The sequence below is a fragment of the Somniosus microcephalus genome, chromosome 6 (assembly GCF_052327205.1).
Source record: "Somniosus microcephalus isolate GS21.2 chromosome 6, FLI_Smic_1.0, whole genome shotgun sequence".
Taxonomy (NCBI): domain Eukaryota; kingdom Metazoa; phylum Chordata; class Chondrichthyes; order Squaliformes; family Somniosidae; genus Somniosus; species Somniosus microcephalus.
Window position 1 is genome coordinate 253884567 of NC_140992.1, and position 25376 is coordinate 253909942.

Here is a 25376-nt window from a genome sequence, read left to right on the forward strand (position 1 = left end):
CGCAATTTTCGGTAGCGCCCCGACTTACCGCCGGACGCTATGTCCGACGGGGTCAGGGGGGCCTACCTGTGGCCGGGGCGGCGCTAATTAAAAGCGAGGTACCGGGCGGCCATTTTTGTTGCTGGCCACCTGCCAACACCTGCCCGCTTTGCCATCCCTGGACTTCTGTGAAGCCCCCCCCGCAGAGTGCCGGCTGCGCTCCGTGAGCCGGGCACTTCTCTCGAGTGCCGGGCTCTTTTGCCGGCACTCTGATCCCTGGTGGCCCAGCTGGGCCCAGGTCGCGCTGCGCAAGGCCCCTCCCCTTTAATAAGGGGATGAAGGCCTGCAGTACCATGGCGCTGCGGCACGTAGCGCCGCGATAGTCCCTCGCAGCGCCCCAAGAGGGAGGCTGGGTGCTTCCAGTAGCGCCCCGCTTCCCTCTTGGGGTGCTACCATACAATTTTGGCTGCGGGGGTGCTAATTTTTTTCGGGGTGCTAAAAGTAGCGCCCCAGCAAAGTTAGCACCCCGAAGGGGGCGCGACTCAATTTCCCCCCCCAATTGTGATAAATATCAGAACTAGCTGCAAATTAACATAGTGCAGTCACATCTCAATGATCTGAGAAAGTCCTTTTTTTTAAAATCGTTTTGTGACTATAATTTCAGTAAAATGGAATGGTGGATGTGAGAAATGTTTGTACATATACTCTTGAACTGTAAAAAATAGAATCTAGTAGTACAATCATTGACTTTAGCCTTCCAAACTTGGGTTGTGTCTAATAATATGCTATGATCTAAGTTTGCAAGGGAATCTGTGCAGAACCTCCTTACTGTATTGAGTTGTATATACAGGAAACTCTCTTTTTACCGGCATTGGTATCATACAATATGTAAGATTTTGCAGTAAAATACTGTAAAGCAGGGTTGAAGGCAGATCAAATCCATCTCCAGACGCTACTGTGGAACCTTCAGCAGCTGGTAGTTTCAGACCCAAATGACAGATCTCAAACCACAGTGTAAATATGGGGCCTGAATTTGCCGTCGGAGGCTTGCCATGGGCGAATGCCTCTGAACCGCAAGAAAAGTATGAACCTACCTGATGGTCCTGGAGGTTCGAACACTTGCGCTCCTGGGCCTCTACGCGTACACATGCATAAAGGCCCACGTATCCCAGGGGCGCACTCGGTTAAATGTTTTAAAGGGGCTAAAAAATAACCTAGAACGAATTTTAAAGGTTTTTTACATTTATTTTAACTCTTACACTGATAAAAGAAGGCCCTACCAGGCGTAAGAGTTTCACGAGCATTCGCTGGGCAGTAGTTGGGCAAATAGCCCAACTCTCCGTCAGTGAATGTCCATTTCCCGGGGATGGATGTGTTGGATCCCAGATCGCAAGTTCCCTGATTTCTCGCATGCGCATTGCACGCAGAAACACGGAACTTGCGGGGCACTTACAGCCACATACGCGGTCATAGGCCCGGAAAATCCGGGCCATGGTCTTCTGCTGCTCAGGTCTCAAAGGGTAAAGTTTAGCAGGGCTGGAAACAAAAACAATGGGGGAAAAATTCAGTATCGCCTTGTTTGGGGTGCCATTATCGGCCGTGCGCAACGTTTAGCGCCTGGCGCTAATTATCGCCTCCGATAGCAAACTTGGCTTTTATCGCCCCTGGAGGTGAATGGAGCGCTAAATCAGGCGCTTCACACCTGTCTTAAGGCGCAAAAGCCGAGGAGCCCTGTCGAAGCAAGGAAGGGCAAATCAAAATAAACCTGCAAAGTGCTGCTCAGTACTCAAAACTCCTTCACACAGCGTTGAATCTCTCCAGAAGTCTCTCTCTCTCTCAATGCGTGGTGCAAAAATGTCACCAACAAAAAAAGGCAGGAAGTGGTCGCCTTTAAATAACGCTCCCCCAGTCCCTTTTTGACAGCATAATGCTCCCCTCAACCTGTCGTTGCTAGCGGCAGGCGGTAAGGCAGGGGGCGCCACTCAATATCCGGTCCGGGGCGTTGCGCACTCAGCTGACGTCACAATCTGCCGGCGCAGGAGATCGTGGCGGTAGCGTTTAGCTCCACCGCAAAATGTCTAGTTAATTTCGCAAGCGGCGCAAACATCGCCGCGCCCAGGCGCTAGTTGCTTTGCGCCCTCTTAAGGTGCTAACGGGAGGCGCAAACAACTGAATTTTTCCCCCATAATGTCTAAAATGATTCCCCAATTGATTGTGCTCAGGAGGGACAATGTTAAGAATAGTTTTGATGATTCAACAATGAACTACAAAGAAGGAACTTGCATTTATATAGCACTTTCTCAGAATGTCCTAAATCGCTCGACAGCCAACGAAATACTTTTCAGGTGTAATCACTGCAATTTTATGTAGGCAAACGGGGCAGGTAATTTGCATACAGCAAAGTCCCACAAACAGCAATGAGATGAATGATTAGTTAATCTGTTTTTAGCGCTGTTGGTTGAGGATAAATGTTAGGAGAACTCCACTGCTCTTAAAATAATATTATGGAATCTTTTAACTCCATCTGACAGGGCAGACTCAGTTTAAACGCCTCATCCAAAATATGACATTTCTAACCATCCAGTACTCCCTCAGCATTGCACTCAATTGACCAACCTAGGCGATGTGCTCAAGGCTTGGCATGGGGATTGAACCCGCAACCTTGGGGGTTAGAGGCGAGAATCCTCCCACGAAGCCACAGCTGACACGGAACTGTTTTGTGTGTGTTGGAAGGTCATCATGCAAACAGAAGGACGTCACTGCGCAAACGCACTTGGGTTGGCTTTTGGAGGTGGAAATTTGAATTAGCCCTACAAACCCGAAGAAAACTGAAGACCAGTTTGTTGTGTCTGTGTGGAATAAGACACAGACTGCAGGAGAACGGTACAACAGGTGTTTACTCAACGTGGCTCACACTGAACTGATCTGTACAGATTACTACTCAGTACTATATACCGGTGTGGTCACTGCCGGTACTGCAGTATACATGAGCTGTAAAAGATAGTTCCCCCCTTAAAGGTATATACATTACACAGTTTACTCCAAGTTCAACTGCTGGCGTGGGAATGTACACAAGGCAAGTTATTATACGCAGTTAAAATAAAACTTTTGCTGTAAAGGATATGACCAATGTCAAAGTATTTCGTCCTCAGTACCAGTGCTGTGAAAGTTGATGCAATATTCTGAATAAATGTGTATATTTTACAAATTGAGTAGAACCACTGATTGGTTTGTTAGTATATATGTACACACCTGCTGTGCAGAGAGCATTACTATTTAGTGAAAAGTTTTGGGTTGTGGCCAAATGTGAAGCTTTGCTGCCTCTTGGTTGCTATTTCTGACCGTCAGTAGCTATATCTGATGAAAATAAAAATACACTATGTACTTTCTAGAAATTTATACTACTTGGGAAGTTAATAAATGATGTGGGAAATATCTTCCAAAAACAAAAACCATTAGATTAACAAAGGTACACATTTACTGAGACCAGTATTTTAGGATGTTTCTTCTGGAAGAAATCTTAGCAATACTGGTTCTGAAATAAATTAGACTGCAGTTTTGCATTGAATCAAAGGGTTTCGGATGTGCTTCAATGTAAAAAGTGGCAACACAACTCTGATCTGACGTTCAAGCACACTAAAACCAAGTGGTGCTGGAATCCTCCACTTAGCTTTCAGTTCACACCAGCTGCCGTATAACTCCAGTATGGTACACAGCTACATTTAAAAAATGTTGTTGAGCCCATGGGAACTTTCAAAAGTTTAGATGGAACATTTTTAAATGCTAGGACAAAACTCCCGCGTCGCTAACAATAAAAATGAGCTCCTGGGGAGAAAAGTTCTTCACTGCAATCTCTCGCATATGGTCTTTCAGTGATTCATGGAGGATGAATTATTTAGGTTCACAGTTAATAGTGCTTTGATGATTCACATTGTTAATGTACCTCAAAGCTTGCAAGGTTGAAGCCAGTCTGCAGCGTAAGAAAGCTCTGCTGAGTGCACATCCCAGCTGGCAAATACACTTCAGATTGGTAACTGCAGTATAACTGCAGCCAGAGTAACAGTGTGACTAGAAAAGATTGTAACATACCGCAGCATCAACAGTTTGAATCTCTGCATGGTATTTGGAACAATCTAATGGAATAATAAATCAGCTTGAAAAAAAACACAAATAAATATACTGAAGCATCATTGACCAATAAAACAGATTAGCCAATTTAATTTAAATGTAGCCAATAACATTTTAATTTGTTTTAACAATTCAAGCTTTCCACCAGTTAGCAAGTATAAATAAAGGCTTAAAATAAATTTAAATTAAAAATAAAGAAATTGCTTATCTCCACTATCATTTCAATAGGCCCCTTTGAATTCTGTGCTATAAACACAGCATCTGATGTTTGTTTGCACTGGAGGTAAGGACTGTATTAAACGTACACAAGTGCTGGCATGTCTATATTTTTCAATCTAAGCCTCATCAAAAAGACAAATCTAAACAACAAAGTCTTACAAGCCCCTATAGTTCTGTAATGTTTTCACACCATACTTCACTTTACTTTGAAAATATAACAAAAATAAAGACCATTTCTTTCCATCATTTTAAACCAATATTTCTTCCGCGTTTTCTAGCGGCTGCATCGGGCAAGTCATCATTGCATGACTGCCAACCCAATTCAATCTCGGTTGTTTATGTGGGGTACACACCAGGGCTCAATCTTGTAAATTCATACAGTATCTACAAAAAACAAAGATTCTGGTTCTGGTAAAGCACACCATCATGTGATCCATTGCAAAGCTCAAGAAAAGTCCAAATTGTGAATGGCTATAATTGACCTATGTTCCACAGAATGGCAAAGCTTCATTGCAGTCTCTCATATATTTTCATTCATTAATGGAAGATAAAATGTTCAGGCTTACAGATAATAATGTTTTGATATTCTTCTCTCAGCTTGTAGCAGATTCTACAGCAAATACCATAGATGCATTAACAGAGGTATTCCTTGCTTTGACTCGTAAATAAAGCCTTGCTGGGAGAAGAAAAACCATCATATGATTCATAGCTTGTTTGCCAACCACATCACTAATGGTGCCAATCAATCATCAGTAGAACAATGATGAGTACATTTTAATGCAGCACTGAGTTTAGTAGACACCAAGAGGTTTATGGCAAAACTACAAAATACCAAAGCCTAGATTTTCCAGTTATCTTATTTTAATGACAGTGTTATCCTTTAAAATAAAAGGATCAGAGGAGATTTACTAGGATGATACTAGGGATGAGGGACTTTAGTTATATGGAGAGACTCGAGAAGCTGAGATTGTTCTCCTTAAAGCAGAGGAGGTCAAGGGGAGATTTAATAAAGGTGTTTAAAATTATGAGGGGTTTTGATAATAGTAAATAAGGAAAAACTGTTCCCAGTAGTGGGTGGGTCAGTAAGCAGAGGACACAGATTAAGATAATTGGCAAAAGAACCAGAGGGGAATCGAGGAGAATTTTATTGTGCAGCACATTATGATCTGGAATGCACGGCTTGAAAGGGTGGTGGAAGTAGATTTAATAGTAACCTTCAAAAGGGAATTGGATAAATACTTGAAAAGGAAAAATTTTCAGGGCGACAGGGAACAAGTAGAGGAGTGAGACTAATTGGATAGCTCTTTCAAAGAGCTGGCATGGGCTGAATTGCCCCCTTCTATGCTGTATGATTCTATGAGCACCAGTGTCTGAATTCTGTCTTTCCAACCACATGTTTTCCTCATGCTTACAGTTATCCAGTATTCAAGCAGTGAACCTGACTGAAAAGACATCAGCAGCCTGACTTACAACACTAATTGTGCTCAAGGTGTCTTGTCTAGCAAACTTGATCCTACTGACCAGAGAGAACTCTACTGAAACTATTTCTCCATATAAGGCAAAAGCAAAATCATATTCTTCAGCAAATCAATCCGGGATGAAGCAGCATTTAAAACTAACTAAATGACATACTCAAGGCCGCAGAAAAAGAAGCCACTGATGTTTCTCTCGGCATCTCATCAGGGTTAATTGAACTGCAGGGTTCTACAGGAAGGAATGTCCCCTGCAATGTACCTTTCAATTCAAGACAAACCAAGGCAACACTTTCTATGGAAGAGTTTCATGTTGCTTCTAGTGCTAGTATAAAAAGTCACACAACACCAGGTTATAGTCCAACAGCTTTATTTGAAATCACAAGCTTTCGGAGCGCTGCTCCTTCGTCAGGTGAAGTGGAGAAATGCATAAAGACACAGCTTATATAGTCAGAGAATCATGTCAGATGTTTACAGGTAATGTTTCCAACTGCCATTTATCACACCTCGGCAGAGAGATAATCACAGCAATCCAAGGTGTAAATGGTGTCCAAACATGATTCTCGGACTCCTGACTGACCTGTTTGGACACCATTCACACCTTTGATTGCTGTGATTATCTCTCTGCCGAGGTGTGATAAATGGCAGTTGGAAACATTACCTGTAAACATCTGACATGATTCTCTGACTATATCTGTGTCTTTATGCATTTCTCCACTTCACCTGACGAAGGAGCAGCGCTCCGAAAGCTTGTGATTTCAAATAAAGCTGTTGGACTATAACCTGGTGTTGTGTGACTTCTTACATTTGTCCACCCCAGTCCAACTCCGGCATCTCCACACTAGTGCTAGTAGAGGACTAGGTGATCACGGTTCACAAATTTATAGGTGCTAATGCTTATAGACTTAAAACAATTGTTCATCTTCATCTACCAAGGCTAAAAAAGAAAATAATTCACCAGTTTGCAAGCAACACCAGCATCCTTATTTTTTCATCTCCAAATATTATTTATTTTCTTGCTTCTACTTTTTAGTATCCTGTTGCAGCTTTTACTGTGCCCACTGCCAATGCTCTTTACTTGTATCTTTAAGATTAGATTTCCTTCTTTTAAACTTTAAGTAACATTTTTGAGACCAGAAAATTTCATCTGGAGGAGTTCTAAAATTCTGGCTCTCTAAGAGACGAGTAACATTTTTTTTCCTGAGGTAGCACTAAGCACCAAGACAAATTCTCACACAATTACACCGATTTTTACTTGTTAAGCCTGGCATTAACAGGGCGGTAACAGCCTCAAATGGGGCCGGTAGCATTATTGCCCGTTAAACCTCGATGATGTGGCTGGCGCCATTTTGAAAGGTGTTTCTGATGGTTGGCCCCTTGTAATATGCAAATCAGAGTCCTAGGGCCCCCGTTACCATTTTGGGTTCAAAATGGTTGGAGTGTGCGCTGTGCCTGCTCCAATCAGTTCCACAGGCAATGGCACCAAAGTGACCCAGCAAATGCTGCCCGGGCTCCCCCCCTCCTTGATCGTGACCTCACCACACTTGCCTTGCAGCCAGCTGGGGCAGAACAATATCAATCGGCCTTAAAACAGCGAGCTGCATCGGGATCACTGCTTTGCACTCCGCAGCTTGCCAGCCCAATGTAAATGAGGCCTGTGCCTGAAAATGGCGGCTGCTGTGAGCAAGGGCAACCAGCAAGCATTCTCCACTGGTTGGTCGCCCGAAACTCAAAATTGACCCCAATGAGTTCTTAATCCAGACATGTCATCAGTGGGCAATGGCTAGATTCCTTGTCCCTGGAGAGAGGGGGAAAAAAGGACAATCATAATTCATAGCAATTTGCTATAGAGCAGCATCAGTGGAGGCCACATACTATCCTGGTCTTTGACCTGTCAATCAGGATAGTGTGTGGCATTAGCAGACTTTGGCCTAGAAATTCAGTGGGCTGCACCACCCGTTAGAGCCCAAAGAGTGCACTTAGTGGGTTTAACGCCACTGGCCACGCCTCCCACTAAATTTAGCGGGACGCTAATGGCGGCGCTAGCCGTTAGCACTGCGCCGCTACCGATGACGTCATTGGTGTGCGCAGCGCCCCGATCGAGAAATTTGGTAGCGCCCCCTGCTTTAACGCCGGTCGCAATTTGCGACCGGTTCAGTGGGACCTACCTGCGGTGCTAGAGGCGCAGAGTGGCCATTATTTTTGCTGGCCGCCTGCCAGCACCTCTTCGCGCAGCCGTCCCCGGCCTCCTGCGCACCCCCCCCCCACATTGTGCCGGCTGTGTCCCAAGAGCCCGGCACTTCTCCTCGGTGCCGGGCTCTTTTGCCGGCACTCACGATCGCCGATCGCGTTGCAGCAGGCCCCTCCCCTTTAAGAAGGGGAGGAAGGCCTGCAGTACCGCAGCGCGCCGTGCCGCAGCGTGTGGCGCTGCGGCACGTTGCGCTGCGATTTTCAGTTGCAGCGCCCCAAGAGGGATGCGGGGCGCCTCGAGTAGCGCTGCGCTTCCGTCTGGGGTGCTGAAATTGAATTTCCGGCGGGCGTTCGCGACTCCTTCCGGGGCGGTATTTCCAGTGCCCTGGCGAGATTGGCGCCCCGTTTCTAGGCCTTTAAATCTACAGAAAAACCTTTTCACGCTGCTTCGGAGCACAGACCACCCTTGCAGAACGGTAATGCAAATTTGCAGAACTCAAATTATTTATAAACAGCTTTAGAAGTATACCAAATTATATGAAAATAAAGCTGAAAAATGGTTTCTTATTCACATTGCTGCTAAACAAAGTTATGTCTTATCAATTGGTTCATTCTGTGTAGCTACTGACTGCAGTGTATATTAGGAAGCTGAACAGATAGCTATTAAAACTCTATTTCAAACTGGCTGACACGTTGATTGAAGATGTAGATTATACAGGCAATGTAGCATTCCACACCTCAACATCTGTAGCAACAGCAGTGTTTGAACAAATTCATCAAAATGCACAGGAATCTGAATTTATCAACACCGAAACCAGTCATAGCATTAAAAACACACAAAGGTTCAAGTTGTAAAATTAGCTGAAGATAAATTAGAACAGCAGTGGAATTCATCCATCTTGGTTGGGCAAAAGACATGATAGCAATAACTCTACTTGCAAAGCAGTGAAACTGATGAGGGCACGGTCCGCCAAGTTTTCAAGCCTCTGTAAGGTTTGGAAAAACAGAAGCAGTTCCAAGGTGTGCTCGTTAGAAGGCAGGTGTCATTCTTGTCTTGCTTTACGGACAAGATACACCTATGAGCAAACAAGATGAACTACTTCGAGATGCATTCCACATCCAAATGCCTTAGGAAAATCCATAACATCAAGCAACAGGGCGAGATCAAGAATGCAAAAGCTCAAGGAAAACAAACGGCTCTGTAACTCAATTAGATGCTGACACCTTACTGTAGTTCAGAGTGAATATAATGCCAGAATGCCAAAGTAAATCATGGCCTGTAAAACTGCAGAGGGCTGGGGCATTTCAAAATTTAGATGGATAGGCTTAATCAGAAAAGATGCTGAACCTGTAGGGGATATTTTTTTAGACAACACCTGCTAATTAGAAGAATCCAAGGCCAAACCCCTGCAGCCTCGGGAGCAAGAGAGAGAAAAATTAAAATAAATGAAAACCAGTAACAGCTTCAAATTAATTCTGGAGAATCAAAACAGAGGTTCCCAAATGGAATTTGGATAAAAATTCAGCAAACGGTTAAACCCATTACACTTGTCCCGCAACCACAGTAACTGACCCAAGCTTCAGCTTCACAAGGGATAAGCTATTTGACCTCGCCACAGAAGAATATGTTAAAGAAATTCGCAGGGGCCAGATAACGTCGTCCTCTATGCTGCAGATTCTCCATTCCCAAAAATATAATCACCGGTAAAAGACTCAGAGCCATGTGGGATATAAAACAGCTGAATAGACGGAAATCTTGCATGTAGATACACAATGCCCCGGCCAGCAAAAAAAAAAATTCTCCTTCAAAAGAGTCACCATTGGGATTTAAATATCCAGGCAACAGAATAAACTCTGAGGACTGAAACCTTTACTGAGCCAATGTTCTGGGAACACAAATGCATTTAGGATATATTTTCCTTGACTTTGCTCTCAAACTCACAGTAAAGGACAATCAATATTCCAGACACTCACAATTACCCAGATATCAAAAATCTAGGCAAGGAAAGAGATCACCAGACTCCAGCAGAATGTTAAGAAAGTGAAAGTTGGCATCAAGGGGCTTGTGCTACCAAAGAATAAACTGTTGCTTCGACTACCAAACAATACAAACCTAGGCAGTACTGTCACAGATTAATTGCCCATTAGACTAGCTAGTCAGTAATGGAGCAAGGAAGCAGGTTGTGCATCTCTCCGATACACATCCATTCTACATTTCTGCTCCGAAACTACTGTGCCACAACCTGTCCACTAACACCCCTTGTCTGGGCAACCTTACAAGTCTGAAGACGCATATGCTACAACTTTCACATCCCGGTGGAATGACCAGTGGCATCTCCTATGTGCTCAGCTATCCCGAAAGAAGCTATTTTGGAGGTTTCGAGTCTTGGTTTGACAAGGGGGTAAAAACGCTTCCACAAATGAACTATGAAGCCATTAGACTTTATGAATCTGTGAGGAAGTAAAATGGTAACTACAGAAATGTTGTACCATAATTTTCACAACCCATTTACAAGTTTCCCCAGGCTCTTTTCCCCTTCCTGTCAAGGAGTTTTGAAAATTACAGGAGTCAGAATTCTTGCATTCTGCAGTGCGTAATGAAGCTACTTTATAACCGATGCAGGTTACAGAGTAGTTTCACTCATACTAGAGTCATAGGGGGAAAAATTCAGTTGTTTGCACCTCCCGTTAGCACCTTAAGAGGGCGCTAATGGGGCGCAAAGCAACTAGCGCCAGGGCGCAGCAATGTTTGCGCCGCTCGTGAAATTAACTAGACATTTTGCAGCGGCACTAAACACTACCGCCACGATCTCCTGTGCCGGCAGGTTGTGACGTCAGTTGAGTGCGCAACGCCCCGTTAGCGCCCCGGACTGGAAATTGAGTGGCACCCCTTGCCTTACCGCCTGCCGCTAGCAACGACAGGTTGAGGGGAGCGTTATGCTGTCAGAAAGGGACTAGGGGAGCGCTATTTAAAGGCGACCGCTTCCTGCCTTTTTTTGTCGGTGACATTTTTGCACCACGCATTCTGAGAGAGAGAGAGAGACTTCTGGAGAGATTCAACGCTGTGTGAAGGAGTTTTGGGTACTGAGCAGCACTTTGCAGGTTTATTTTGATTTGCCCTTCCTTGCTTCGCCAGCGCTCTGAGGTAGCGCCTCGCTCCTCGGCCTTTGCGCCTTAAGACAGGTGTGAAGCGCTTGATTTAGCGCTTCAATCACCTCCAGGGGCGATAAAAGCCAAGTTTGCTGTCGGAGGCGATAATTAGCGCCAGGCGCTAAACTTTGCGCACGGCCAATAATGGCGCCCCAAACGGGGCGATACTGAATTTTTCCCCCATAGAGTTATACAGCACAGAAATTAGCCCTTCGGCCCATCGTGTCTGCACCGGCCATCAAGTCCTATCTATTCTAATCCCATTTTCCAGCACTTGGTCCGTAGCCTTGTATGCTATGGCGTTTCAAGTGCTCATCTAAATGCAGGATGGGAGAACCTTACCTCCAATTTTGGCCTTGGATATGAGCCATGATACTGAACTGAAACATTGTGAAAAAACCCTTACTTTCACTGCAGTTTAAATGACTGAGTGCAAAACCATTTCTATTAAAGTCATGTGATTTGATCAGTAGAGAACAACATCTATCACTGACATCCCTAACAGCTAAAAGCTCAAATAAACTGAAGAAAGCCAGCCCTCTGGGGGTGTGTTCCACTTCTCAGAGTTGAAATGGCTACTGGAAATTGACTCGAGTGACTTATAGCATCATCTCAACCTGTAACATATTACTACCTTGTAATCAGCTTACCTTGTAACACATTGCAGGGCGCCATTATTTCATACATAGTACTACTCACTACAGTATTTTCCTGTATTTGTAACAGCCTAGTTAAAAGCAGTTTTTGGATATGCAAAGCAATTTCCCCTTTACATGAACTCAAATTGGGTAATGGTATAAAAATCAGAGTTTAGACAGGCATCTAAGATGATTTGAAGAGATAATCTCATTCAAATTGGCTTCGAGAGCATTTTTATATTTACAGCAGAATGTTGGGTTCAAATGCATTGTACAATAGTCGTGACTAACCCTTTCATGTGAAGCTTTTGTTCACTATTTTAATAAAAGGTATTAACTCATTCAAAGAATAAACTTGCATTTACAAAATTATTATTAATTTCATAAACCAAAGGGCTTCACAGTCAGTGAATTACTTCTGAAGTGCAGCCACTGTTTTTATGTAGGCAAACATGCCAGCCAATTTATGCACAGGTCCCACAAACAGTAATGAGATGAATGACCAGTTAAGCTATTTTTGTTGAGGGATAAATGTTGGTTAGAACACAGGGAAAATGTCCTTGCTCTTCTTCAGATTGATCCCTCGGATGAGAGGTTGAGTAGATTGGACACAAGAACATAAAAACATAAGAAATAGGAGGAGGAGTAGGCCATTTGGTCCCTCGAGCCTGCTCCGCCATTCAATAAGATCATGGCTGATCTTCTACCTCATCCCACTTTCCTGCACTATCCCCATATCGCTTGATTCCCTTAATATCCAAAAATCTATCAATCTCTGTCTTGAATATACTCAATGACTGAGCCTCCACAACCCTCTGGGGTAGAGAATTCCAAAGATTCACCACCCTCTGAGTGAAGAAATTTCTCCTCATCTCAGTCCTAAATGGCCGAACCATTATTCTGAGACTGTGACCCCTGGTTCTAGACTGTCCAGCCAGGAGAAACATCCTCCCTGCATCTACCCTGTCAAGCCCTGTAAGAATTTTGTATGTTTCAATGAGATCACTTCTCATTCTTCTAAACTCTAGAGAATATAGGCCTAGTCTACTCAATCTCACCTCATAGGACAATCCTCCCATTCCAGGAACCAGTCTGGTGAATCTTCATTGCACTCCCTCTATGGCAAGTATATCCTTCCTTAGGTAATGAGGCCAAAACTGTACACAATACTCCAGGTGTGGTCTCACCAGGGCCCTATATAATTGCAGTAAGACGTCTTTACTCTTATACTCAAATCCTCTTGTAATAAAGGCCAACAAACCATTTGCTTTCCTAATTGTTTGCTGTACCTGCATGTTAGCTTTCAGTGATTCGTGTACAAGGACATCCAGGTCCCTCTGAACACCAACATTTCCCAATCTCTCATCGTTTAAAATTATATTCCATTTGCCATGTTCTTGCCCACTCACTTAGCTTGTCTATATCCCCTTGAAGCCTCCTTGCATCCTTCTCACAACTTACATTCCCACTCAGCTTTGTATCAGCAGCAAACATGGATATATTACATTTGATCCCCTTATCCAAATCATTGATATAGATTGTGAATAGCTGAGGCCTAAGCACTGACCCTTGCGGTACCCCACTAGCTACAGCCTGCCAACCCGAAAATGACCCGTTTATTCCTACTCTCTGTTTTCTGTCCGTTCCTTAATCCATGCTAGTATATTACACCTTGAGCCTAATTTTGTTTAATAACCTCTTGTGTGGCACCTTATCGAATGCCTTCTGAAAATCCAAATACACCACATCCACTGATCTCCCTCATCTATTCTGCTAGTTACAACCTCAAAAAACACTACAGGTTCGTCAAACACGATTTCCCTGTCATAACTCCCTTCATGACTCTGCCCAATCCGATTATTATTTTCTAAGTGCCCTGTTACTACATCCTTAATAATAGATTCTAGCATGTTCCCTACTACTGATGTCAGGCTAACCCCATTTTCTCTTTCCCTCCTTTCTTAAATAGTGGGGTTACATTTGCTACCTTCCAATCCGTGGGAACCATTCTAGAATCTATGGAATTTTGGAAAATGACAACCAATGCATCCACTATCTCTATAGCCACCTCTTTCAAAACCCTAGGATGTAGGCCATCAGGTCTAGGGGATTTATCAACTTTCAGTCCCATTAATTTCTCCAGTATTTTTTTTTTTTTACAAATACTGATTTCTTTCAGTTCCTCATTCTCGCTAGATCCTTGGTTCTCCACTATTTCCAGGAAGTTTTTTGTGTCTTCCGTGAAGACAGACACAAAGGGGGTGATTTTCATTCAGAAGTCGGGAAGGGGGCGGGACTACAACTTTCGGGGTTGTAGTCCTGCCTCCATTGAGATGCGGCCAATCCACGCGATTTTAACTTGATTGGCCTTGTTGAGCCCGTCCAGCGGGCTCAGCAGGCCAATTAAGGGCCACCCGGCAACAGGTGACGTCACAGACTGAAATTTCATCTGTCAAGGCGTTTTGACAAATGAAATATCAGTGTTTCACAGCTGTTTGAAGCTGTCAAACACTGACAGTCTTACTTCTAACATGAGTCCTTCTACGCAGACTCAGTTAGAAATCTCACCAGCACTGAAAGCTGCAGGCTGTCACTTTTGACAGATCGTAGCCGTTCTGCTTTCTGTGCCGGCTGAATGATGGACTCCCGAAACCTAGAGGAAGGAAGGCTGTAAAGGTAAGTACAGGTCATTTAAACTTCTTTACACACTTTAGACACACCAAACACACTTACCTTTGCACTCGTGCACCCATCACTCACCTGAACACTGACATCTCGACCCCTCCAAGTCCTTCAACCCGACGGCCCGACTCCTCTAACTTGGCGTGGTTTGGAGCCGTCGGGAATCCCACACGACAACCTTCAAAATAGGGATTAGGCTAAAAACTGCCTGTTAACAGGCAGTTAATTGGCACTAATCCCTTCCCGCCTCGGGTCGGCGGGGCGGGTACCCGCCTCCTTTGAAACTTACATGGAGGCGGGTTTTGGGCGGGATGGTGTCGGGACCCCCGAATTCGGGAATTTAACCCTCACGCACGCCTCCAATCCCGACTCCACGGCACACTGAAAATCGACCCCAAAGTATTTGTTTAATTTCTCTGCCATTTCCTTATTCCCCGTTATAATTTCTCCTGTCTCAGCCTGTAAGGGACCCACATTTACTTTCGCTAATCTTTTCCTTTTTACATACCTATAGAAGTTTTACGGTCTGTTTTTATGTCTCTTGCTAGTTAACTCTCATATTCTATTTTCCCTTTCTTTATCAATTTCTTGGTCCTCCTTTGCTGAATTCTAAAATCCTCCCAATTCTCAGGCTTACTACTCTTTTTGGCAACATTATAAGCCTCATCCTTTGATCTAATACCATCTTTAACTTCTCATTAGCCACGGTTGGACCACTTTTCCTGTGGGGTTTTTGTTCCTTAAAGGAATGTATATTTGTTGTAAATTATGTATTCATTCTTTAAATGCTAGCGATTGCTTCTCTACCGTCATACCTTTTAATGTAGTTTCCCAATCTACCATAGCCAACTCGCCCCTCATACCTATGTAGTTTGCTTTGTTTAGATTTAAGACCCTAGTTTTGGATTTAACTAAATCACTTTCAAACTCAATGTAAAATTCTATCATATTATGGTCACTCTTCCCTAAAGGCCCCTTTCTCATTGCACAATACTAGATCTAAAATAGCCTGTTCCCTAGTTGGTTCTTCAACATACTGATCTAGAAAACTATCTTGCATACATTCCATGAACTCGTTCTCCACACTATTACTGCAAATTTGGTTTGCCCAGTCGATATGTAGATTAAAGTCCCCCATGATTACTGTATTACCCTTGTTACACATGCCTCTAATTTCCCAATTTATACAATGCCCTACATTACAACTACTGTTTTGGGGCCTATAAACAACTCCCACCAATGTTTTCTGTCCCTTGTTGTTTCTTAGTGCCACCCAAACTGATTCTACTTCTTGATTTTCGGAGCCAAGATCCTTTCTCTCTACTGTCTTTATCCCATCCTTTATTATCAGAGCTACCCCTCCTCCTTTTCCATTTTGCCTATCTTTTCTAAAAGATAAGTATCCTGGAATATTTAGTTCACAACCTTGGCCACATTGCATCTATGTCTCCGGACTGGCTATTAGATCAAACCTATTAATTTCTATCTGCGCTATTAATTTGTCTATTTTGTTGCTAATGCTACACACAGATATAGTGCCTTTAGCTTTGACTTATTTTTATTTTTCCCTGATGTCACCGTAGTCACTGATGCCTTATTACCTTTGTTACTCTCTCTGTCTCTTCCTGACCCACTCTGCTTATTTTTACCCAAATCTCTACTCTGCTCTACAGCCTTGACATTTCTCTACCTGCTTTTAAATTTACTCCTTCCTGAATCCTCCCACCCCTCCTTCATTAGTTTAAAGCCCGGTCTACAGCCCTAGTTATTTGGGTCGCTAGGACACTGGTCCCAGCCCAGTTTAAGTGGAGCCTGTCCCAACAGAACAGCTCCCTCTTTCCCCAGTACTGGTGCCAGTGCCCCATGAACTGAAACCCCTTCCTCCCACTCCACTCTTTGAGCCACGCATTTAAACCTCTAATCTATTTGTCCCTATGCCAAGTTGCACATGGCTCAGGTAACAATCCCGAGATTATTACCTTTGAGATTCTGCTTTTTAATTTGGATCCTAGCTCCTCAAACTCCCTCAGCAAAACCTCATTCCTAGTTCTACCTATGTCGTCGATTCCTACATGGACCATGACAACTGGATCCTCCCACACCCACTCCAAGTTCTCCACCAGCCGCGAGGAGATGTCTTTAACCCTGGAAATGAGCAGGCAACACAACCTTCGGAACTCTCGGTCGCAGCTGCAGAGAACAGTATCTATCCTCCTGACTATACTGTCCCCTACCACAACTACATTCCCTTTCACTCCCCCAACTTGAATGGCCTCCTGCACCATGGTGCCATGGTCAGCTTGCTCATCCACTCTGCAGGCTTTTCCCTCATCCACACAGGCAGCAAGAACCTGTTGGACAAGGGCAAAGGCTGAGGCTCCTCCAGCACTGCACCTGGGGTCCCCTTACCTGCGTGAGTTGCAGTCACACCCTCCTGTCCCTGACCACTAACCAGACCTGTACCACTACCTAACCTCAGGGGTGTGACTGCCTCCTAGATCAAAGTGTCCAGGTAATTCTCCCCATCCCTGATGCCCCACAATCTCTGCACCTCAGACTCCAGCTCAAAAACTCTGAGCTGAAGTTCCTCAAGATGCAGGCACTTACTACAAACATGGTTGTACGGGATCACAATGCTCTCCACAAACTCCCACATGCTGCAGTTGTAGCACATCACCTACATTGCCATCCCTCTACGACCTTGTTTATTTAATTAAATTTGTAATTAGGTAACTTGGTTTACAGTGTAGTTTCTTGACTACTTACTTGATCTAGATTAAGTTATGGGTACTGAAATTAAATATCTGCCTGCAACACAATGCACTAGAAGTCGTGTAGACAAAAATCAGCAACTCTTTCCCGCTCTTCTCCAAATTCCCAAATAAAACACTCTGGGCTAAAAATTCGGTGGCGCTGCGTTTGGGGCACCAAGCTCGCCTGGGCGCCGGAAGTCCCGCCCCGGAAGGAGCCGGGAGCGCCAGCGCGATATTCAGTTTGAGCGCCCCAAGAGGGACGTGGGGCGCTGCTCGAGGCGCCCCGCGTCCCTCTTGGGGCGCTCAAACTGAATATCGCAGCGCCACACGCTGCGGCACGGCGCGCTGCGGTACTGCAGGCCTTCCTCCCCTTCTTAAAGGGGAGGGGCCTGCATCAGCGTGATCACCGATCGCGAGTGCCGGCAAAAGAGCCCGGCACCGAGGAGAAGTGCCGGGCTCTCAGGACACAGCCGGCACTGCCCGGGGGGGGGGGGTTAGGAGGCCGGCGTGAGGAGGTGCTGGCAGGTGGCCACCGAAAAAAAAAGGCCGCCCCGCACCTCCCCATTGATTTGCGCCACTACCGCCACGGGTAGCCCCCTGAACCGGTCGCGATTTGCAACCGGCGCTACAGGGGGGGGGCGCGACCCAATATCGCGTTCGGGGCGGTAGCGGGGCGCTGCGCACACCGATGACGTCATCGGTGGCGGTGCAGCGCTACAGGCTAACGCCGCCATTAGCGCCCTGCTAAATTTCGCAAGAGGCGTGGCCAGTGGCGCTAAAGCCACTGAGTGCCCTCTCTAGGCGCTAACTGGTGGCGCAGCCCACCGAATTTCTAGGCCTCTGTTTACATACTCCATTTTACTCCCGCTCTGTGCTCTCTGGAATTTAGAAGAATGAGAGGTGATCTCATTGAAACATATAGTATTCTGAGGGGGATTGACAGGGTGGATTCTGAAAGGTTGTTTCCCCTGGCTGGAGAGTCTAGAACTAGGGGGGCAGTCTCAGGATAACGGGTCGGCCATTTAAGACTGAGATCAGCCATGATCTTACTGAATGGCGGAGCAGGCATGAAGGGCCGTATGGCCTACTCCTGCTCCTAATTATGATGTTCATATGTTCAAATAGTGCAATGGGATTTTTTACATCCATCTGAAGCAATGCAGCTGGCCCCCCAAGTTCCATTGGCATAGTACTGAGAGAAAGCTGGAGGTCTGGCATGTGCCTCTGTGCTGAGAGACTGCAGTAACAGGCAGGTAGACCCCAGCCATTAACATTCCACTAGGCCCTGGATCTCTGGCCCTAGGAATCAGCGGAATGGCTGGTCTAAAGGCAACTATCAGATCCTCAAAGCCCCAAGACAGTGGGCAACATGATCTGGAAGCTGAAATTCCTGCTGCACTTCATTCTATCCCCAATTGCTTCCAGAACTGCAGTTGCACTCTGTGCTTCACCAGATGCAGATTCCAAGGAAGTTGCCATTCGCACCATCGGTGCCTGTAAAGTAAGACAAAGTTCCACAACGTTGCCACAAAGGACAGCGGGTGTAGAGTCGACATTCACACCCAGTTGCCGCACATCCTCAGAGACTGACCTCGGAGCCTTCACATAGGTATGATGTTCCTCAAACATCCTTCTTCTCAGGCAGGTACCCATGATTTCTAGGATCCACCACTCAGAATTCCTATGTCAACCATTTTGACAAAGGCATTAACCCATTCAAATTTAGTTAAAATAGTAAAGTAATTTCACATGAATTTGTTAACATTCATTACTACCGTAACATATTGCATAGTGCCATTTCTGCTCATTTGCACTTATCTGGGGACTTTGCAGCGCAAGTTAATTAATGGGACAGAATTTGTTGGAGCAGGGCATCTCGTAGCGTGCCCCTTCAGTTCGAAAAAATTTTGCGTTGCAAATTGCTGGAAGTGTAAGCTGATAATGGCGCGGCGAGGTCAATGGGGCATCTGGGACTTTGGTGAAAAACAGGACCAACAGTCTACCTCCTTAACTAATAAGATTTAAGGATCGAGAAAGGAATAGCGGAGTAGGAAATAGGATGAATTAGTCAAATTAGATACAGAAAGAGAAATAAAGTTAGGGAAAGAAAGATTGGATTAAAGAGAGAGAGAAAAAAAAGACAGAAAGGAAAAGTAGGAAAAATAAATTACATTTAAACTTTAAAAAAACCTCCCAGAACAATTTACTACAGGTAGGAATGAGACTCTACAGTCTCAATTGTTCTTTTTCTGGGCTGGAGAGATTGAGTGGCATTGCAGGAACATAAATCTCATAATTGAAAGGAACAACAGGAGTAGGCCATTCAGGCCCTCGAGCCTGTCCCGCCATTCAATGAGATCATGGCTGATCTGAATCTAGACTCACGTCCACTTCCCTGCCCTCTCCCCGTAACCCCTAATTCCCTTATCTGCTAGGAAACTGTCTATCTCCATTTTAAATTTATTTAATGTTGCAGCTTCCACAGCTCTCTGAGGTAGCAAATTCCATAGATTTACTACCCTCTGAGTGAAGAAGTTTCTCCTCATCTCAGTTTTGAAAGGGCAGCCCCTTATTCTAAGATTATGCCCCCTAGTTCTAGTCTCACCCATCAGTGGAAACATCCTCACCGCATGCACCCGATCAAGCCCCCTCACAATCTTATATGTTTCGATAAGATCGCCTCTCATTCTTCTGAACTCCAATGAGTAGAGTCCCAACCTACTCAACCTTTCCTCATACGTCAACCTCCTCATCTCTGGAATCAACCGAGTGAACCTTCTCTGAACTGCCTCGAGAGCAAGTATATCTTTTCTTAAATATGGAAACCAAAACTGCACGCAGTATTCCAGGTGTGGCTTCACCAATACCCTGTATAACTGCAGCAAGACTTCCCTGTTTTTATACTCCATCCCCCTTGCAATAAAAGCCAAGATTCCATTGGCCTTCCTGATCACCTGCTGCACCTGCATACTAACTTTTTGTGTTTCATGCACCAGGACCCTCAGATCCCTTTGTACTGTAGCACTTTGCAGTTTCTCTCCATTTAGATAATAACTTGCTCTTTGATTTTTTCTGCCAAAGTGCATAACCTCACACTTTCCAACATTATATTGCATCTGCCAAATCTCTGCCCACTCACTTAGCCTGTCTATGTCCTTTTGCAGGTTTTTTATGTCCTCCTCACTCACTGCTTTCCCTCCATGAAGAATATTTCCTCACTACTTTTCTGAATGGTCTGGCTCTGATTTTAAGGTTACATCCCCTTGTCTCAGACTCCCTCACCAGCAGAAAAAGTTTCTCTCTATCTACCCTATCAGTTCCTTTCAAAATCCTAAAAACCTCAATCAAATCACCCCTTAACTTTCTATATTGCAGGGAATATAAGCCTAGTTTATGTCATCTCTCTTCATAATCTAACCCTTGGAACCCTGGTAGCATTCTGCTGAATCTGCACTGCACTCCTTCCAAGGCTAATATATCCTTTCTAATAATGTGTGGTGCCCAGAACTGTACACAGTATTCCAGATGTGGTCTAACCAGGGCTTTGTATAGCTGTAGCAAAAACTTCCTCCCTTTATATTCTTGCCATAAAGGATAAGATTCCATTAGCCTTTTTTATTATTTTCTGTACCTGACTACCAACATTCCCGTTAAGCTGCGTGGCTGCGTAGCGGTCTGGAAATCCCACGCAGGCCGCTCACTGGCTTTCCAATGTAAATAACCGCACATGCACAAAAAATTGAATGGGCCGCACAGCCAGTTAAAGGGCACACACACCAAAATAAAATTACAGGGAACATTGCTGACTACTACATTTTAGTGATCTGTGTACATGGACCCCTAAATTTCTTTGGACCGCCACCGTTCCTGGCTTTTCACCATTTAAAAAAAACTCGGATCTATTCTTTTTGGTCCAAAATGGATGACCTCACAGTTACCTGCGTGGAAATCCATTTGCCACATTTTTGCCCACTCACTTAATCTAGCAAAGTCTTTTGTAATTGTATGTTCCCGTCTACACTACTTACTATACTACCAATCTTTGTGTCATCAGCAAACTTGGATATATGGCTCTTGATTGCATTATCCAAGTCATTAATAAATATAGTGAATAGTTGAGGTCCCAGCACAGATCCTTGTGGGACACCACGGGTCAGTTCCTTTCAATTCGAGTACATTCCCATTATCCCTATTCTCTGTCTTCTACTGCCTAATCAGTCTCCTAATCAGGTCAATAATTTGCCTTCAATTCCATGAGCTATAATTTTAGCTAACAGTCTCTTATGTGTAACCTTATCAAATATCTTCTGAAAGTCCATATAAGCTACATCCATAGATAATCTCTTGTCTACGACTTTAGTTACTTCCTCAAAAGAATCAATTAGGTTTGTTAGACATGACCTACCCTTTACAAATCCTTGTTGGCTATCTCTAATCAGCTCAAATTTCTCTAAGTGCTCAGTCACTCAGTTCTTAAATTATAGATTCCAATAACTTCCCCACAACAGATGTCAGACTGACAGGCCTGTAATTTCCTGGCTTCCCTCTCTCATTTTCCTTAAATAATGGAGTGTAGCGATTCGTGTGCATCGCCACTAAATAATCGAGTTCAACTTCGACGAACTATAAATAAGTTGTTTATTTACAGGAACAGGTTAAATACAACAGGTAAGGTAGCAGGTAAGATGGCTGACTGTAGGAGCACCGTGGTGTAGGTCTTTCCCCAGCGGGGACGCCACGAGGACTAACTAGAAGTTTCCGAACTCAACTGCTAGCAGGTTCCGAGCTCAACTGCCAGCAGGTTCCGAGCTCTACTGCCAGAAGGTTCCAAGCTCTGACGTCATCACGCAGAGTACAGGAATGAAGCCTGAGTGCAGTAACAGATACATTTAAAGGTAAGTTAAGGGGAATTATGTATCTCAATGTAAGGGACAACCGGTGGTACCGCCACATAGGCCCCCCCAGAATTCGCTTTTAACGAAAGTCCAAGGATGACATGGTCTGACGAGCTGGTGGTCACAGCGGTCGTGCTGTCTCGACTTGGCGGGCAAGGTAAGCTGATCCTTACGCACATCGTGGCGAATAAAACGTATCCGTCAGGCGAAGGAACATGGAAACGTGCGAAACAGCAGGCCTTGTCAGAGTGACGGGCAGGTCGGGCGGACGCGGGGATGACTCTGTTGATGTTGGAACAAGTCCTTGTTCTGACGAAATCTGCAGGAACGCCGAGGGGCGATCCAGAAGGACTTGACAGGTGAGGTCGGTGAACTCGCCGACAGGTGAGCGAAACCTTCAGGAGGCTGGAACACGTGGAACGGTGCGTGCCATAGTGCTACGACGTTAACACAACAGAGGGTGAAGAGTTACTGCGTTGACCAGTGATCGGTGAGGCCAGCAACTTTCACGTGGCTGATCGCGGCCGCAGGATGCCCGTTGGACCCGTCCTCTGTGTGTGCAGCTTCAGTAGAGGTTTGCGTTTGTTAAAGGGAAAACTGGAGAAAGGGCGGCAACAGTCCGGGTTGTTGTTGCTTTCAGGAGGGGTCAACTCTGCCTGGAGGGCGGCAACACTTGTAACTGTTGTAGATTTAGGAGAAAACAGCCGTGAGGGCAGCAACGCTCTTCGTTCGCACCGAAACGTGTAGTAGGTAACACAACCAGCAGGATGACGGGCTGGTGCGTCGTCGGCGGAGAAGGAGTCATCGTTTTTCACGAGGAATAGGTCCTCGTGGTTCGCGAGGGATGGGTCCTCGTGCGCGAGGAGTGCGTCCTCGTGTTTCGTGGGGGTGAGTCCTCGTGGTATCCCTGCAGGGCGCGCTCCGATTTTGTGGGCCCGAACATGGTGTACCCCGCGCTTGGAGAGATGTATACTTTATGTTGCTTTGGACGTAGAGGCAGACGATCCATGTGATGGTAGGAAAGATGAGTACGGGGACCGTAAGCAAGTGCGTGGTCGGCGCCGCATCGATGTTCTCGTCGAACGGGGCGTCTACCTTTATAAAGCACGAGGGAGACGGTGGCTCCCTGGATTGCGGTAGCGACAGGAAAACGGCTGGTGCTTCCATGGCGTGCTTCTTTTGTGAAAATTGCTCACAAAAAAACGGGGTCCAGTTGAGTTTTGTCTGTGTCAAACGGGATCTACTCCAGGCTGCGCTTACCTTGTGAATACGTTCGCAAAGACGGGGTCGCCTTTGGAGGAATCGGTGTTAGGCGGTTGCTGTTCCGTGGTTGTTCGTCGGTTGTGCGTTGGTCGTCTTGTGGGAAGACGAGGTTCAGGCTACGCGTTGCTACCATGAAAATCGTTCACGGATACGGGGTCATCAATTGTAGTGTTGGAATTGATGAGCTCCCGTACTCACGTCGTTGGGTCACCAATGTAGCGATTCGTGTGCATCGCCACTAAATAATCGAGTTCGACGAACTATAAATAAGTTGTTTATTTACAGGAACAGGTTAAATACAACAGGTAAGGTAGCAGGTAAGACGGCTAACTGTAGGAGCACCGTGGTGTAGGTCTTTCCCCAGCGGGGACGCCACGAGGACTAACTAGAAGTTTCCGAACTCAACTGCCAGCAGGTTCCGAGCTCAACTGCCAGAAGGTTCCAAGCTCTGACGTCATCACGCAGAGTACAGGAATGAAGCCTGAGTGCAGTAACAGATACATTTAAAGGTAAGTTAAAGGGAATTATGTATCTCAATGTAAGGGACAACCGGTGGTACTGCCACAGGAGTTATATTTGCAAATTCCAATCTAAAGAGACAATTGTTGAATCGGTCCTGTATTAATCTAAATTATTTTTTGAACACCTCCAACTGTTCACCTGTAGTTTTACCCGATAACAGTTTTGACCAGTTTGCTGTCTCATCCTGTTAAGCTTTGCCAAAATCTAGAATCTTAGTACAGTAACTGTTGTTTCTCCTTTTCAAACCTAACATTGAATTTCATCATATTACGATCACTGTAAGATAAATGTTCCTGTGCTGTTAGATTAACTAAATCTGGCTCATTACTCATTACTAAATCTAAAAAGTCACACAACACCAGGTTATAGTCCAACAGCTTTATTTGAAATCACAAGCTTTCGGAGCGCTGCTCCTTCTTCAGGTGAAGTGGAGAAATGCATAAAGACACAGCTTATATAGTCAGAGAATCATGTCAGATGTTTACAGGTAACCTTTCCAACATTTCTCCACTTCACCTGAAGAAGGAGCAGCGCTCCGAAAGCTTGTGATTTCAAATAAAGCTGTTGGACTATAACCTGGTGTTGTGTGACTTTTTACATTTGTCCACCCCAGTCCAACTCCGGCATCTCCACACCATGATTACTAAATCTAGTATGAAACAACAGCCCTAACTTTTTGTGTCAAGTTTAATTTATTTTAACAGTGCAAATGTAGAAATTTCTTGAAACTCGTGGGGAGATTGACGACAAGCTCCGGTTTTCGTGATGTTAATGGCTGAGTGGCGCAAATCATCCAGCAATTTGTGGCAATTCCCAACTCACGGCGTATCTCTTCCTCGCCACAAATTGCTGTTTTTTTTTACACAAACAATGGTGTGCACATTAAACTCCCCGTTATCGTGACAGCAAATTATCATAGAATAGTACAGCACAGAAGGAGGCCATTTGGCCCATCGAGTCTGCGCCGGCTCTTTCAAAGAGCAATCCAGTTAGCCCCACTCCCCCACTCTTTCCCCCATCCCTGCAATTTTTCTCCTTCAAGTATTTATTCAATTCCCTTTTCGAGGCTACTATTGAATCTGTTTCCACCACCCTATCAGGCAGTGCATTCCAAATCCTAACCACTCGTGTAAAAAAAGTTATTCCTCATGTTGCCTCTGGTTCTTTTACCAATCACCTTAAAACTGCCCTCTGGTTAACGACCCTTCAGCCATTGGAAACAGTTTCTCTTTATTTACTCTATCGAAACCCTTCATGATCTTAAACACCGCTATCAAATCTCAACATTCTCAGCTCCAAGGAGAACAACCCCAGCTTCTCCAGTCTATCCACGTAACTGTAATCCCTCATCCCTGGAACCATTCTAACAATTCTCTTCTATACCCTCTCCAAAGCGTTCACGTCCTTCCTAAAGTGTGGTGTCCAGAATTGGACACACTACTCCAGCTGGGGCCAATCTAGTGTTGTATGGCCCAATATTTTTGG

The 25376-nt window shown here is 44.9% G+C and overlaps 1 protein-coding gene across 1 annotated transcript in view; it reads right to left on the reverse strand.

Moving 5' to 3' along the window:
* The window catches only part of mlycd (malonyl-CoA decarboxylase), a 47978-nt gene that overhangs the window by 20989 nt on the left and 1613 nt on the right, over positions 1-25376 (reverse strand). The gene's annotated exons all lie outside the window — the stretch shown is intronic.